Here is a 17,824-nt window from a genome sequence, read left to right as displayed (position 1 = left end):
TAATAAAACAAGTGCAGGAGCAATTACAATAGGGAAATAAGTTCAATGGACTTCGACATTAAAAGGAAAATAAAGAAAATACATCAAAAGAAAAATAACTGAAAATAAAATACAAAGCAGAAAATGCTAATCCATCAGTAGATCAGCCCATGTTAATATCATCATCCGAGTGTCCAGCCCCAGGTGTCCTCAATCCTTCGAAAATGCCATCCCCTTGATCTTGCTCGGTGGTATTGAAATCATCAGTGATTTCCCTCCTCATGCGCAGCCCATACTCTTCTTGATGTGTAAAATATTGCTCCATGTGCTCACGGGAGCCTCCAAACCTCTCATAAGACCCCCTAATCGGACCCATATGCAATTGAGCCTCCGCAGCAAACGCAGCTGAGAACCTAGGACGGTTCACCCACAGCTGGTCTGAAGTCTCAGTCATCCAATTAGCTTGCACATGCATGAATTCCTCAAGCTTTGGATGAAGAGGAGCATAACCCCCTTGGCTACTACTCCCTCTTTGCTCCATTTGTTGATGCCTTGCTGCCTCCCTCTCTCTCTCCTTCATATAGCCTTCATATTTCTTCACAAACCCATCCATGACCGAGTCGGTGATCGGCTTCATATTGCTTGTGTTGAGATCACTATCATAAGCCGGCACCAACTGTTGCTCACACAACCAATTAATTAAGCTTCCATGTCCCAATTGTGTGGTGTTCCCGGTTGCTAGATCATGAAGACTATTGGCCAAGAGGCGGCCAATATCTATAGGGTGCCCCTTGATGATGGCATAGGCAGCAAGCACCCTCTTGAGAGGAATTTCAGAAGTGCAAGATGCACTCTCAAGAGTCTGGACCACATATGATACCCACGCCTTGGGTACCGGCAACATCTCCGCATAAGTAAGCATCCGGGACTTTTTCCAAGTCGACCCAGGCCTACACATGGTTGTGATGATCTCATCAAAGGTATCCTCCGTAATGGCAAATCTCTCCCTCCTCAATTTTTCTACCCAACACTCCTCCGGTGCTTGAACATTCAGCCATGCGTTGAGAGCATCCGGGCTGAAATCAATGTACTTTCCTCGAACAAAAGATTGAAAGGGTGTATCGGACACCCTTGCATTTGCAAAGAATTCGACGATCACCGTTTTGTTGTTTGCCTCGTCGATCATCTCATTCAATCTCGTCCACCCCCCCTCCTTCTTAATTCAGACTCAAAGAAAGGATACTTCACTAGCTTTGTGAAATCAAATTTCCTCTCCCCTATAACTTCGAAACTCTTCATAGATTGATGGAACTCTTGGGCTTGGTCATTGATGAAATGGATGGCGTTTTCGGGTGGTTCGGATGCGGCACGAGGACGTTTGGATTTGCTTGTTGATGGTTTTGGGTTGGTGGTTTTCTTTGAGCGGGTACTTCTTTGGTTGGAGGCCATTTGTGGTTTGGGAATATGGTAGAAGGGGATTTTTGTGAAGTTTGGGAAAATTGGGAATGATTGTGGTTTGATGGTGGTTTGGATTGATGAATTTGTGATAGGAATGTGGTTTGATGATGGTTAGGAAGTGAATATTGAGATGAAGATGAGGAGATTTCGTGACAAGAAGTTTAGGAAAGTTTTGGTAGAGAAAGGTATGAAGAATGGAATGATAATGATGATGAACAGTGAAGGATTTATAGGTCTGTTTGGGCAAAATCGCGGCACCCCAAAGTGCAAGGCGCGGCGCGATTTTGTGTTACAACGGCTAGTAACGGCTAGTTTTGCAACGGTTGGGAGATAGTGGTTTTGTAACGGCTAGTTTTTGCAACGGTTGGGCAGCTTCCAAGCAAAATCGCGCTGCGGCCAAATACAAGGCGCGGCGCGATTTCATTAAAACAGGGGGTTATGCAGTTTGCTCATGAAAATCGCGTTGCGGCCATATATAGGCGCGGCGCGATTTTGGTCAAACAGGGAGCATTCTTTGCTTCCTCAGGCCAAAATTTTGTTTTCTTGAAAAATGCCTGAGTTCCTTGAATTTTTGAAAAACTTTTGAGGAGAGAATCATGCAAGACATCAGTACCTTGCATGATTTTCTTAGCAAGAGGTATCCTTGAACAAACTTTTAAAACTTTCCTGCCTTGTATTAAAAGAAAAGAAAAAATATTTTTGTGTTTTTGTTTTTGAAAGCAATAAAATCATACCTGAAAATTAAATAGTGGGTTGCCTCCCACCCAGCGCTTCTTTACCGTCACTAGCTTGACTGATGACTATCCCTAAGGATCAGTTGATGTCTCTCCCTCTTCATTGTTTGGGAGCCCTCCTTTACGGTACCGTTTCAGCTTTTGTTCCTTACCCTTGAAAGTTCCTTGTGCACCAGACTTCCTTAGATCCACATCTTCAACCACTTCCTTACTTTCAATAGGCTTAACAATTTCTCCTTCCATAGGGTGAATAGGTTGAGATTCAATGGAGTTCTTTTCGACTGTTTCTTCAACAACGTCAATCCGGTAGCAATTGTGGTTCTCATCTTGGTGCTTCATTGCCTCAAAGATATTGAAAACTACCTGCTCCTTATGGAACCTCAACATTAGCTCGCCACGTTCAACATCAATCAAAGCACGACCAGTTGCAAGGAAAGGTCTTCCTAAAATCAGTGGCATGTCTTCATCTTCAGCCATATCCAAGACCACAAAATCTGCTGGGAACACCAAGTCATTAACCTTGACTAGCACATCTTCAAGCACACCGAAAGGATAAGAGATTGACCGATCAGCTAAAGTAATGGTCATTCTTGTTGGTTTTGGTTCCCCACACTTAAGCTTCTTCATCATTGAAAGAGGCATCAGGTTGATACTTGCTCCCAAGTCACATAAAGCTCTTCCAATGTCTACCGGTCCAATAGAACAAGGGATAGTGAAAGCTCCAGGATCCTTCAGCTTAGGTGGCAGCTTCTTTTGAAGAATAGCACTACAATTCTCAGAAAGTGCTATGTTCTCATCATCCTTAGGCTTCCTTCGTTTAGTCAACAAGTCTTTCATGAACTTAGCATACAACGGCATTTGGTCGAGAGCTTCACCGAAAGGAATATTCACCTGAAGTTGTGAGAAAAGTTGCATGAACTTCTTGAATTGACCTTCATCCTTTTCTTTCTTCTTTGAAAGGTGAGGGTATGGAAGCTTCACATATGATGGAATAACTTGTGGTTTGTCTCCATCTTTCAATATTTGACTCTTCGTCTTCCTCAAGATTGAATCTTCATCAATTAACTTCTCAATTTTTTCTCCCTCTATTTTTTTCTTCCTTTCGTTTTCAACTACTCCATGATCATTTTCTTTTTCAACTTCACCCTCATCATTTTTTTCAACTACATCATTCTCCTCCACCTCAACTACATCATCAACCTTCTTTGGAGCTTTTGGAACTAAAGGTGTCAAAACCTTCTTGCTCCTCAATTCAATAGCATTACAAAACTCATTCTTAGGGTTGTCTTTAGTGTTACCTGAGAATCCGCCTTTGTTTTGTTCAGCCAATTGCTTAGCTAATTGCCCCAGTTGAGTTTCAAGCATCTTTCTTGAAGCTTCATTATTCTTTCTTTCAGCTTCTTGACTTTTCTTCATCTCTTCAAAGTTGCCTTGTGTCATCTTCATGAAGTTCATCATAGTTTCCTCAAGAGCTGATGGCTTCCTTTGTTGTTGTTGAGGAGGAGTGAGCATCTGAGAGTTCAAAGCATTGTTATTTGAGTAGCTTAGATTGGGATGCTTATTGATGCCTGAATTGTAGTATTGATTCTGCCTTTGATAACCTCCCATGAAGTTAGCTTCTTCACTCGATCCTTCTGGAACACATTCACCGTTTGGATGTTCTTCACCACATAAGTCACACTTGATTGCAGCTACTTGTTGTTGCTTATGAGCCAAGGTAAAGCCTTGAAACTCCTTAGTTAGAGCTTCGATTTGTTTGTTCATAGCTGCTTGGTTAGCAAGGATAGCAGTTTGCTCACTTACCCCAAACACTCCTCTTTCTTTCTTCTTAGCTTGATCATGATACTCATTGCCAGCCATGTTTTCAATTAGAGCTTGAACTTCATGATCAGTTTTGCTTTTGAGACTACCTCCCGCGGAAGCATCTAAGAACATTCTAGTGTTTGGTGTTACCCCCTCAGTGAAGATTTGGAGGTATTGCTTCTCGGTGAACTCATGATTAGGGCATCTCTTCAGAAGCAAATTGAATCGCTCCCAAGCATCATACAATGATTCACCTTCTCCTTGCTTGAAGTTAGAGATCTCCATCTTCTTTTCCCAATATTTAGACATAGGGAAATATTTCTCCAAGAACTTCAGCTCCAACTCTTCCCATGTTTGGACAGTCCCGTTTGGAATTGTTAGCAACCAATCTTTTGCTCTTCCCGTCAAGGTGAAAGGAAATAGCCTTAGCTTCTTTTGTGCTTCAGTCACGGTGGCTGGTTGCACACAAAACTCGCAAGTTTCAGCAAAGCGGCTCAAGTGTTCATGAGGACTCATAGCTTCAGTCCCATCGAATTGCTTGTCCCTCAAACCGTTGAGGACAGTTGTCTTGATGTCGAAAGCTACGGGGTTAGCTGGTTGAAAAGTGTGGGTCAGTTGATCGCGATGAGTGGCTAACCCACAGTCTCCAAGCTTAGGTCTCGGTGGTACAACTCCTTCTCCTTCCATAGTTGCAGATTTAGGAGAAGAGATCGTTTCAGATTCAGTTGAGAGTGGCTCCAGTATTTGTTCTCGAACACCCGGTGGAACGGACTGAGCTATCCTTTGCGACCGGACAGCTTTCCGACGTGCTCTAGCAGTCCTTTCAATTTCCGGATCGTACTCTAAGTCGTTTGAGCTCTGTTTACCTCGCATAAACAGCAAAATACATTAGTAGCACTGCACAACGCAAAGTAATCAAGTGAATATGAAAACAGAAAAATAAAAATTAAAAACAGAAAATTAAATTGCAAAAACCCTAAATTATAACGTAATTGCCTTGTTGAAATAATTCAACAGTCCCCGGCAACGGCGCCAAAAACTTGATAGATCTCTGGCAAGTGCACCAAATACTATCGAAGTAGTAAAAATATCGATCCCACGAGGACTGTTTTTAACTTCAATAATTCAATTGCGTTATAAAATTAGGATGTATAAAAGTTTATTTTGTTTTGCCACTAGGCAGTAGATTTGGTTTGATTTTAAGAAATCAAATAAAAAAGAATAGATTTGATTAAGAAAATATGGAGAGAGATGAGATCAGGTCTTCGAATCCTCTATGTTTCCCCTAATTGGTTACTGCACCTATTGTTACTCATGATTTTCTAGTTTCACGATAGTTAACAAATTAGCCCTAATCAATCCCTTGAGTTAGGACCCTATTCTTAAACTACAGCCCCTAATTCCTTAGGTGGTCTAATAATCCTTGAAGGTTTTATGAACGTTAACCTAATATCACTAACAAACGATTATCCATTCCTAGACTAACCATGTTTATTAGAACAATTCAATTAGGTCTAAGTCGAAAGCTATGGTCAGTAGTCATTCGATCTCACAAAATCATGTTTATATTTGATCAGGATATAAAAAGCAGTAAGAACAATTGACTTGAATAAAGACTAGAATTTCATAAATAAACAATAGAGTTTCACAGCAACATATGATCAATTAGGGTTACATAGGTTCATCTCCGACCTAATCTCTAACAGATTTAGCTACTCATAATTGAGTTTACAAATAGCATAATCAATGAAAGAATTAAAACATACATAAACTGGGTTAGAGATGATGAAATCCTCTCCGCTGCAGCCTTCTGGGTGTTAAAATCGCACTTTCGTTCTCCAAAATCGTAACCCTTGTTCTTCAGATTGAGTGCAGTATTTATAGAAGTCATGGGCCTGACCCATCAAAATCGCGCCGCGCCTTGTATAATGGCGTGCCGCGATTTCCCTCAAACAGGGAGGATGTAATTTTGCTTCAAAAATCGCAGCACGGCTTGAAATTGGCGTGGCGCGATTTCCTTCGAACAGACTTCAATATTTAAGCTTTTTGCACTCCAGAACAGTATAAATTGCATGAGAACTCTATCAAAATGTCACAATAAGTCCCTAATATTACGTAATGACAGGATGTCATCACGATTTGGTTTGCCAAAAACTTGATAGATCTCTGGCAAGTGCACCAAATACTATCGAAGTAGTAAAAATATCGATCCCACGAGGACTGTTTTTAACTTCAATAATTCAATTGCGTTATAAAATTAGGATGTATAAAAGTTTATTTTGTTTTGCCACTAGGCAGTAGATTTGGTTTGATTTTAAGAAATCAAATAAAAAAGAATAGATTTGATTAAGAAAAAAATGGAGAGAGATGAGATCAGGTCTTCGAATCCTCTATGTTTCCCCTAATTGGTTACTGCACCTATTGTTACTAATGATTTTCTAGTTTCACGATAGTTAACAAATTAGCCCTAATCAATCCCTTGAGTTAGGACCCTCTTCTTAAACTACAGCCCCTAATTCCTTAGGTGGTCTAATAATCCTTGAAGGTTTTATGAACGTTAACCTAATATCACTAACAAACGATTATCCATTCCTAGACTAACCATGTTTATTAGAACAATTTAATTAGGTCTAAGTCGAAAGCTATGGTCAGTAGTCATTTGATCTCACAAAATCATGTTTATATTTGATCAGGATATAAAAAGCAGTAAGAACAATTGAATTGAATAAAGACTAGAATTTCATTAATAAACAATAGAGTTTCACAGCAACATATGATCAATTAGGGTTACATAGGTTCATCTCCGACCTAATCTCTAAGAGATTTAGCTACTCATAATTGAGTTTACAAATAGCATAATCAATGAAAGAATTAAAACATACATAAACTGGGTTAGAGATGATGAAATCCTCTCCGCTGCAGCCTTCTGGGTGTTAAAATCGCACTTTCGTTCTCCAAAATCGTCACTCTTGTTCCTTAGGTTGAGTGCTGTATTTATAGAGTTTTGGGCCTGAAACAACAAAATCGCGCCACGGCTGATATCAGGCGCGCCGCGATTCCCTCAGAACAGGGAGATATGCAAATTTCCTTCTAAAATCGCGGCAAGGCTAGGTTTTGGCGTGGCGCGATTTGCTTCGAACAGGCTTCAATATTTCAGCTTTTTGCGCTCCAGAATAGTATAAATTGCACGTGAACTCTATCAAAATGTCACAATAAGTCCTAAAAATTACGTTATGACAGCATGTCATCACAACCCCAAATTTTCTTATGAAATCGCGGCACGCCATTATACAAGGCGCAGCGCGATTTTGATGGGTCAGGCCCATGACTTCTATAAATACTGCACTCAATCTGAAGAACAAGGGTTACGATTTTGGAGAACGAAAGTGCGATTTTAACACCCAGAAGGCTGCAGCGGAGAGGATTTCATCATCTCTAACCCAGTTTATGTATGTTTTAATTCTTTCATTGATTATGCTATTTGTAAACTCAATTATGAGTAGCTAAATCTGTTAGAGATTAGGTCGGAGATGAACCTATGTAACCCTAATTGATCATATGTTGCTGTGAAACTCTATTGTTTATTTATGAAATTCTAGTCTTTATTCAAGTCAATTGTTCTTACTGCTTTTTATATCCTGATCAAATATAAACATGATTTTGTGAGATCGAATGACTACTGACCATAGCTTTCGACTTAGACCTAATTGAATTGTTCTAATAAACATGGTTAGTCTAGGAATGGATAATCGTTTGTTAGTGATATTAGGTTAACGTTCATAAAACCTTCAAGGATTATTAGACCACCTAAGGAATTAGGGGCTGTAGTTTAAGAAGAGGGTCCTAACTCAAGGGATTGATTAGGGCTAATTTGTTAACTATCGTGAAACTAGAAAATCATGAGTAACAATAGGTGCAGTAACCAATTAGGGGAAACATAGAGGATTCGAAGACCTGATCTCATCTCTCTCCATATTTTCTTAATCAAATCTATTCTTTTTTATTTGATTTCTTGAAATCAAACCAAATCTACTGCCTAGTGGCAAAACAAAATAAACTTCAATTGATTATGATGATATTAACATCGACTCATAAGAAAATTCAATTGTGGTTATAAAATTAGGATACCTAGCATCGACTCAAAAGAAACAATGCAAGTTCTAGAAATGTTGTTGCATGGAAAACTAATCTAAATATAAGTAAATTGAAAAACAAGATTTGGCAATGAACCTTATGGCTGAGATTTCTGGGAGTATGTGACTACCTAGCAACGCCGTACACTTCGCCTTTGAATCAAGTCACCCCTCCTTTAGAACTTTTGGAATACCGTTTCATCAAACAACTGTTACTAAACTGGAATAGGTCACATGAAACAAAACAAATTCATTAATAAAACAAGTGCAGGAGCAATTACAATAGGGAAATAAGTTCAATGGACTTCGACATTAAAAGGAAAATAAAGAAAATACATCAAAAGAAAAATAACTGAAAATAAAATACAAAGCAGAAAATGCTAATCCATCAGTAGATCAGCCCATGTTAATATCATCATCCGAGTGTCCAGCCCCAGGTGTCCTCAATCCTTCGAAGATGCCATCCCCTTGATCTTGCTCGGTGGTATTGAAATCATCAGTGATTTCCCTCCTCATGTGCAGCCCATACTCTTCTTGATGTGTAAAATATTGCTCCATGTGCTCACGGGAGCCTCCAAACCTCTCATAAGACCCCCTAATCGGACCCATATTCAATTGAGCCTCCGCAGCAAACGCAGCTGAGAACCTATTACGGTTGACCCACAGCTGGTCCGAAGTCTCCGTCATACCAAATCTCTCCCTCCTCAATTTCTCAACCCAACACTCCTCCGGCGGTTGAACATTCAGCCATTCATTAAGGGCTTCAGGGCTAAAATCAATTATCTTTCTCGAACAAAAGATTGAAAGGGTGTATCGGAAACCCGTGCATTTGCAAAGAATTCGACGATCACGGTTTTGTTGTTCGCTTCACCGATCATCTCATTCAACTTCGTCCACCCTCTCCTTCGTAATTCAGCCTCAAAGAACGGATACTTAACAATTGTGAAGTCAAACTTTCTCTCCCCCACAACTTCAAAACTTTTCATGGATTGGTGGAACTCTTGGGCTTGGTCATTGATGAAATGAATGGCGTTTTCGGGTGGTTCGGATGCGGCACGAGGGCGTTTGGCTTTGCTTGTGGATGGCTTGGGGTTGGTGGCTTTCTTTGAGCGGGTGTTTCGTGGGTTGGAGGCCATTTGTGGTTAAGGAAGATGGTGAAAGGAAAGTTTTGTGAAGTTTGGGAAAATTGTGAAGGACTGTGAATGATAATGGTTTGGATTGATGAATTTGTGGTTGGATTGTGGTTTGATGATGTTTAGGAATGATAAAGTAGATGAAGATGGAAGAAATTTGTGAATGGGAAGTCTAGGGAAAGTTTGGTAAAGAAAAGTAGGAAGAATGGAATGAAAATGATGATGAACAGTGAGGTTTTTATAGGCTGAGGAGGAAAATCGCGCCGCGGCTAATATCTTGCGTGCCGCGATTTCCTCAAAACAGGGAGTTTGGTCCTTTGCTTGTGAAAATCGCGCTGCGGCCATATACAGGCGCGGCACGATTTTGGTCAAACAGGGAGCATGTTTTGCTTCCTCAGGCCAAAATTTTTGTTTTCTTGAAAAATGCCTGAGTTCCTTTAATTTCTGAAAAACTTTTGAGGAGAGAATCATGCAAGACATCAGTACCTTGCATGATTTTCTTGGCAGGAGGTATACTTGAACAAATTTTTAGACTTTCCTGCCTTGTATTAAAAGAAAAGAAAAATATTTTTGTGTTTTTGTTTTTGAAAGCAATAAAATCATACCTGAAAAATAAATAGTGGGTTGCCTCCCACCAAGCGCTTTCTTTTACGTCATTGAGCTTGACGTTTCAACCACTGTTAGGGTGGCAAATATGTCAAAAAGAACACATCATCCTTCTTCTTCCTCTTGTTTGGTAGGAATTCCATGAATTTGTAACAAAGAAGTAGATGCTCCCATGCACTCACAGTTAAACCTTTGGAATTTAAGCTCTCCCACCTTAGAGAAGGACATGCATCCATTTGCACACGAGTGATTTCCTTAACCCCTGTTTGTTCAGACTTCGGGAAAATGTCAGCACTCCTCACTTTTGGATTTTCTTCCACCACAACCTTGTGACACTCACTCTTCATCTGAACCAGCTTCCTCTGAGACTCATGTGCTTTCTCAACAAGATCACCACACTGAACATCAAACTTCTCAAATGAAACTTGATTTGACACCAAGAAATCATCTAAAATATTCTGAAGTTGAGTATTGTAATCGATGTTGATCATCTCTTTCTTCCCTTCACCATCACTACCTGGTTGATTTGCCTCATGATGATCACAACTCGAGATTTTGTTGTCCAAAATTTTGATCTTAAAAGATAGCATATATTTTTCATACTGCAACTTAGCAATCTCTTCTGTGTCATAGAGGAGTACCCTGTCTATCATAGCTGCAAAACTTGGATAAACTTTTCAGTAGCACAGTACAATGAAAAGAAAACAAAGAGCATAATATTTTTTTTTAAATATATATATACAAAAATATAAAAGACAAAAATCCTAAATTATAACGTAATTGCCTTGTTGAAATAATTCAACAGTCCCCGGCAACAGCGCCAAAAACTTGATAAACTCTGGCAAGTGCACCAAATACTATCGAAGTAGTAAAAATATCGATCCCACGAGGACTGTTTTTAACTTCAATAATTCAATTGCGTTATAAAATTAGGATGTATAAAAGTTTATTTTGTTTTGCCACTAGGCAGTAGATTTGGTTTGATTTTAAGAAATCAAATAAAAAAGAATAGATTTGTTTAAGAAAATATGGAGAGAGATGAGATCAGGTCTTCGAATCCTCTATGTTTCCCCTAATTGGTTACTGCACCTATTGTTACTAATGATTTTCTAGTTTCACGATAGTTAACAAATTAGCCCTAATCAATCCCTTGAGTTAGGACCCTCTTCTTAAACTACAGCCCCTAATTCCTTAGGTGGTCTAATAATCCTTGAAGGTTTTATGAACGTTAACCTTATATCACTAACAAACGATTATCCATTCCTAGACTAACCATGTTTATTAGAACAATTCAATTAGGTCTAAGTCGAAAGCTATGGTCAATAGTTATTCGATCTCACAAAATCATGTTTATATTTGATCAGGATATAAAAAGCAGTAAGAACAATTGACTTGAATAAAGACTAGAATTTCATAAATAAACAATAGAGTTTCACAGCAACATATGATCAATTAGGGTTACATAGGTTCATCTCCGACCTAATCTCTAAGAGATTTAGCTACTCATAATTGAGTTTACAAATAGCATAATCAATGAAAGAATTAAAACATACATAAACTGGGTTAGAGATGATGAAATCCTCTCCGCTGCAGCCTTCTGGGTGTTAAAATCGCACTTTCGTTCTCCAAAATCGTAACCCTTGTTCCTTAGGTTGAGTGCTGTATTTATAGAGTTTTGGGCCTGAAACAACAAAATCGCGCCACGGCTGATATAAGGCGCGCCGCGATTCCCTCAGAACAGGGAGATATGCAAATTTCCTTCTAAAATCGCGACAAGGCTAGGTTTTGGCGTGGCGCGATTTGCTTCGAACAGGCTTCAATATTTCAGCTTTTTGCACTCCAGAACAGTATAAATTGCACGTGAACTCTATCAAAATGTCACAATAAGTCCTAAAAATTACGTAATGACAGCATGTCATCATTAAGTGTTTCTTTGCTTTTGATTTCAAAAATTTATTTATGTGCTACTTGAAATTTTATATAATGATAAAAGCTTAGTCTTTTACATTTCTTACAAAACATGTTTACTTTTTGTCTACATTTTAAATTTCGTCTATATTGTTTGGTGAAAAAAATTGTAATTTTGGATAAAATTTAAAACATTGTCAGAAACATTGCTGGAAATATGTTGTGTTATTATAGCTTTTTAACTCGAGTTTAATGTCAGAAACAAAACATTGTATTGTCTCGAAAAAAAGACCGCACTAACCGATCCAATCAAAATCGCATTGGTTTGGTTTGGTTCAAATTTTATTTTAAACGTCAACGAAACCAAACCAAAGCGCATACTTTTTTTCTTGCAATTCGAATGACTTTTAACCCTAACACAGAATCAAACTGCATCGCGAACACCCGCTATTCAAAAGAGAGTGTTGCATTACTCTACTCTTACTTCCAATAAGGAGGTACCAATGTTTAAGGAGGCAAGCATCCCCCATTAAGGATGGTTTAACTCTATAGAACTTATTTTGAGTCCCACAGCTTTACATCACATATTAATACTCTATTTATATTTAATATTATCACAAGGCGTTGTTTTGTGACTTTTTGGTGCAAAAACCCCACGATTTTAGCTCATGTTCAGGTGGAAACTCTCCATATAAATACTACATTCCTTATTTAGAACGAAGCGGTTCAAGAGGAAGGCAGGAACTAGGAGCTTCAAGGGAGGAGTTTCTCTCCTCACTAAAGGTTTTTCTAGGGTACATTTTATTTCTTTTGTAATTTGTTTTTAGTTGCCATCGGTAATTAAATCTTTTTAGGCTAAGTTCTAAGATGAACATATATTCTGTTTGTTGCATAATTATTTTGTTTAAAGTCTTTTATTAAGTTACTTTTTGTTCGCTATTTAATTTTACTGTAGTGCTTAAGGTTTGCCTCCTTTGAAGCATAACTCTGATTTAGGCACTTAGGTAGTGACAAGACCTAATACTGATATTCATATCTTGATATTTATATATGTCTAACCAGGAAGTGATTAGTTACCCTATGAATTGCTTTGTTTTCCTCTCCAAGTTGTGGAGACCTAAAAACAGCAACACAAATAAATCAGAGACCAAACAAAAGGAATCAACATAAAAAAGTTAATCTAAGCCAAACCAAAGTAATTTTAAAATTTATTGGGATCATAAAGATATCGTTTTTAAAAAATAATTTTGGAGACAAACTGAGCAAGTCAATGAAAGAACAGACTTATCCTTGAAACAAAAAGCACAAAGGAAGGAAGAATGGTGATCATTTATTGTCGCAACATGTGTTATCTCATACAATGAAAATGGAGAAAAAGGAAAACCAAAAAAACCAAACGTTGTGGCAGAAAATGGGAAGAGACTACATTGAGAAGAGAATTCCGGCGAGCATGCAAGGAGGATGAAAACCAAAAATAAAATTCACAACATGCAAAATTGAATGGAAGGTCTGAGTTTTGAGGGGAGTAGGCCTGATTAATAAAGAGTTGGTAACAGGAAGTACTCCCTCTGTTTTTAAATATAAGCAAATTTGATTTTTTAGGTTCATTCAATTAATGATGTATGTGGTCCATATTATGAACCACATACATCATTAATTGAATGAACCTAAAAAGTAAAATTTGCTTATATTTAAAAACGTATTGGAAGTACATGAGATGGATATAATTGAATAAAATTGTGGGAAATTGAAAGAGAGTTGAAAAGTCTCTAGAAAGGCTCAATATCATTAAAAAAATTTGTGCACATTAAAAAGTTTTTCGCCGTTCCAGTGTTTCAACCTTGAAAACACACGCTTCGCATTAAAAGTTTTCAAAGTCCCCGTGAGCATAGCTCAGTTGGTAGGGACATGCATTATTATATGCAGGGGTCGTGGTTCGAACCCCGGACACCCCACTTATTCACCTTGAAAAATGTGAATTCTAGTCACTAGACTACTTGACCAAAAAAAAAGTTTTCAATATTTATTTAATTATAGTACTACTAATTTTGTCAAAAAAAATTATAGTACTACTAATTAACAAATGGGAGATTAGTCACTTTAGTCCCTGAATAGGAAAGAAATCGTCGCTTTAGTCCCTGAATGCAGATAAATTGCAAAATAGTCCATGAATGTAGACTCTGTTAGTCAATTTAGTCCTTGAATGCAGACTCCGTTAGTCAATTTAGTCCCCGTGGACTCCATTAGTCACTTTAGTCCTTGAACGCAAATTTAACAATTCTCTTATTTTAGTTTTTTTTATATGAGCTAATCAAATCCTTTTCTTTTTGTATTATTTGCACTAATCACATTGTATATAGATGACAACATGAAAAGGATTTGCAAAACATGAAAGTCAGTCCTAATATTTACAGGTTTCATTCATCATATGAACATCAACGTTTTATTTTTAATTTTTTTTTTGTCACATGTTATATATACTCTTTCTTCTTTTCCGGGTTGTATAAGGAACCATGATAATTGCTATATATATATATATATATATATATATATATATATATATATATATATATATATATATATATATATATATATATATATATATATGGGGTTTGCTAGAACACACCCACTAGTTTTTATGTGGGAGTGTTTTAGCAAGTAAATAACTAAAAAGTGGTTAAATACACCCTAAGGTGTATGTTGCTATAACACACCTTCTAACAATAACAAGTGGGTGTGTTCTAGCAAATCCTATAGGCATTTGCTAGAACACACCCACTAGTTTTTATGTGGGAGTGTTTTAGCAAGTAAATAACTAAAAAGTGGTTAATTACACCCTAAGGTGTAGCTTTGCTAAAACACTCCCACATAAAAATTAGTGGGTGTGTTCTAGCAAACCCCTATATATATATATATATATATATATATATATATATATATATATATATATATATATATATATATATATATATATATATATATATATGAGATTTGCTAGAATACACCCACTAGTTTATATGTGGGAGTGTTTTAGCAAGCTACACCTTAAGGTGTATTTAACTACTTTTTAGTTATAATTTGCTAAAACACACCTTCTAAAAAATAAGTGGGTGTATCCTAGCAAATGCCTATAGGAGTTGCTAACATACACCCACTTATTTTTTAGAAGGTGTGTTTTAGCAACATTCACCTTAAGGTGTATTTAACAACTTTTTAGTTATATCTTTGCTAAAACACACCTTAATAAAAACTAGTGGGTGTATCCTAGCAAACCTATATATATATATATATATATATATATATATATATATATATATATATATATAGACTCTGAACATTGATCCAGACTCAGAACACTATCAGACTCTGGACTTAGTTTAAAAAGTAGAAAAAACTAACACAATTCAACCCACCTCGATATTTTTGAGTTCTTCCCCCTCCACCTCTTCCCCATTAACTCTTGAAGCCTCTCCCATGTTTCATCTCCACAAGGAAATGTAGTAATACATCACAAAGAATGCAACCACGGTGCAACATAGAGCCGTCTGCCAGAAGAGTTGTTTTTCTAGGTTTTAAAGTCTTTTGAGTTATAACCATTCCATCAATTTTCCAAACAACAAAATGAGAATTTTGCTTCGTTTCAACATAATTGAATGAAATATCAATTCATTTTTCTCCGTTCGTTATAAAACATCCAAACAAAATGACCCATCCTTTAGCTAATTGATCGACGACAATAAAATATGATAGTTCTTCATTAGATATAAGTTATAGAGTCTGTAGAGTTTGTTTGTTTCAGTTTAATGTTGGATTTAGAGTTATTTTGAATAAATTGTTGTTTTGAAATTATTGAATCAATTAGATTTGTTCGCAATCAATTTCTCTATAACCAGCAATTTCTTGTAATGTTGTTTTAATTATTGTTTTCGACTAGATAGGTTGTTCATAAGAAGTGAAAATTCACTGCAGAAGATATGGAGTGGTTACTACAGGTAGGGCTGACAATGAACCGAACCAACTCGAATATAGTTCGGAATTCGACTCGACAATTCACTCGTTGAACTTGGTTCATGAACCAAATGAGCTGAACTTGAGCTGAAAATAAAGCTCGTTAAATAAGTGAGCCGAACTTGAGCTATATGTAGTTCGACTCGATTGGTTCATGAGCTGGCTCGATAATATATGTTTGTATATTAAATAATAAATTACACACCAACATAAAAAAGAAATATGGCCAACAACTAACAATAACAAAATAAGAGTAGTCTCTTTTAATAATAAAAAATGGTGAGAAAAAGTTCCACATTGAAAGTTAAGCATTGTCAATATGCTTTCCCAGAAGTTAAAATAGTCCCACATCGGTGGGTTTAAAATAATAGAGCTGAGCTTATCTATATAAAAAAGACGGAACTTCATTATACTAACATTCAACAGTTGCGTGTGGTACTTTACCTGTGAAGCGCTATTTTACCTTTGAGTACAAAGTTTATAATTTTTTGTTTTTGTATTCGGCACAAATTTATGTATTATAATTTGTGCTATTTTAATATTTACATTTTTAAAAAATTGAAAGCTCAAACTAAAAATGGGCATTTTAGTTATTTGATTTGACGAACTGAACCTAACGAGTTGAGCCGAGCTGTTCGTGAACTTTAAACGAGCCGAACTCGAGCTTAACAAAAGGTTCCTATCGAATCCGAGTCGAGTTTCGAGCCGAACCAATCTTTATCGAGTCGAATCGAGCTCAGACAAGTTCGACTCGGCTCGACTCATTTCCAGCCCTAACTACAGGTACCTAATGATGAAATAAAACTAAGTTCATCTTTTGTTGCTCAAATCACATGGCAGAGAAGCTGAGATCCCAGTTCCCGGTGCATTTGAAACATCAAAGTCTATCAAATCTCACAGTGTTGATACATTAAAAAATAAGTGATGCCGGAGGGTTTTATTAGTAATTTAATAGTATATATTATTTCAGCCTAATTTTCTAGAACTTTCTATTTTGTTTTCAGTTTGTTATTTTTAGGCCCATTAGGGTTTGTTATTTCCCTATTTAAGCTTAATAGTTTTTTTTTGACAAAAACAAAACGATATTCATTCATTCAAATCGATAGAGTACATCAGATACAAACATCGCAAAAAACGTAAACCTACAAAAAATATGATAAAACCTAAATCACCGAAATTCACATGCTTCCGGATCTGCAATGTTGACGCCAAATCATTTGTTGAATTTGTAAATGACTAATGCCGATCTTTCAATAGGAACTAAACGAACACCGCCACAAGACGCGAAATCAAACGCCGCACAAGATGACGACAACATAATGCTGCTCTTAGACGACAAAATCACAAAAAAAAACAAATGCAGAAACTTGATATATGTGAAAACCACTTATTTAGATTGAAAGAAAAGAGAAAAAAGATGTAGAGGGGGTGATTATAGGTCACAAAATGACCAAAACCACCCCTCCTCGATGAACGAAGGGGAAAGAAAGTTTAGAGAGAAGTTGGAGTTTCTCTTGCTGGAAAGTTTAGAGATTTAAGCTTAATAGTTGTAGCCTAAGAGGACAACTTCTAACTTTTATTCAATCAATAATATTTTATATAGAGTTTTTCTCAATTTCTGTTGGAGTCCGGAACCCTATTTTAACAAGTTTGTCGCTTGCGAACTTGTCTCTTTCAATTTAGGTTTAACGCTTGCTAGCCTACGCTTCCGTACTGCGTCAGTTGGTATCAGAGCAAGTTTCTCTTGTTCTTTTCCTAACGTGATCAACCATGGGAGATCAACCGGTGACGAAGGCAGATTTGGACAGTTTAGCTGCGACGGTCAAAGCTATATGAAATCAGATGGCGGCTCATATGGTGGCGTTTACCACAACAACAACGTAGCTAAGATTGACAACATCAACATCAACAGGAAAAAACATAACGGAAGATGTGAACCAATTAGGGTTCATGATGGAAACAATCTAATTAGTTCGGATTCGTGTTCTATTGAGAAAACTGATTTTGTCGAGAAAATGTCGAATCACTAAAAAAAGCTGCAGATTTTACGAGAACAGGCCAA

At 37.1% G+C, this 17,824-nt stretch overlaps 1 non-coding gene across 1 annotated transcript; it reads left to right on the top strand.

Moving 5' to 3' along the window:
- The first annotated feature begins 4,161 nt into the window (after positions 1-4,161).
- On the top strand, positions 4,162-4,267 carry LOC146935784 (small nucleolar RNA R71). The gene has a single exon (XR_015033828.1). It is a non-coding gene; the product is annotated as a small nucleolar RNA R71 (small nucleolar RNA).
- Positions 4,268-17,824: the final 13,557 nt, after the last annotated feature.

Source organism: Medicago sativa, chromosome 3, assembly GCF_051527215.1.
Source record: "Medicago sativa cultivar Bolivia chromosome 3, Bolivia_mono, whole genome shotgun sequence".
Classification (NCBI taxonomy): domain Eukaryota; kingdom Viridiplantae; phylum Streptophyta; class Magnoliopsida; order Fabales; family Fabaceae; genus Medicago; species Medicago sativa.
This window is presented reverse-complemented; position numbering and strand designations above follow the sequence as displayed.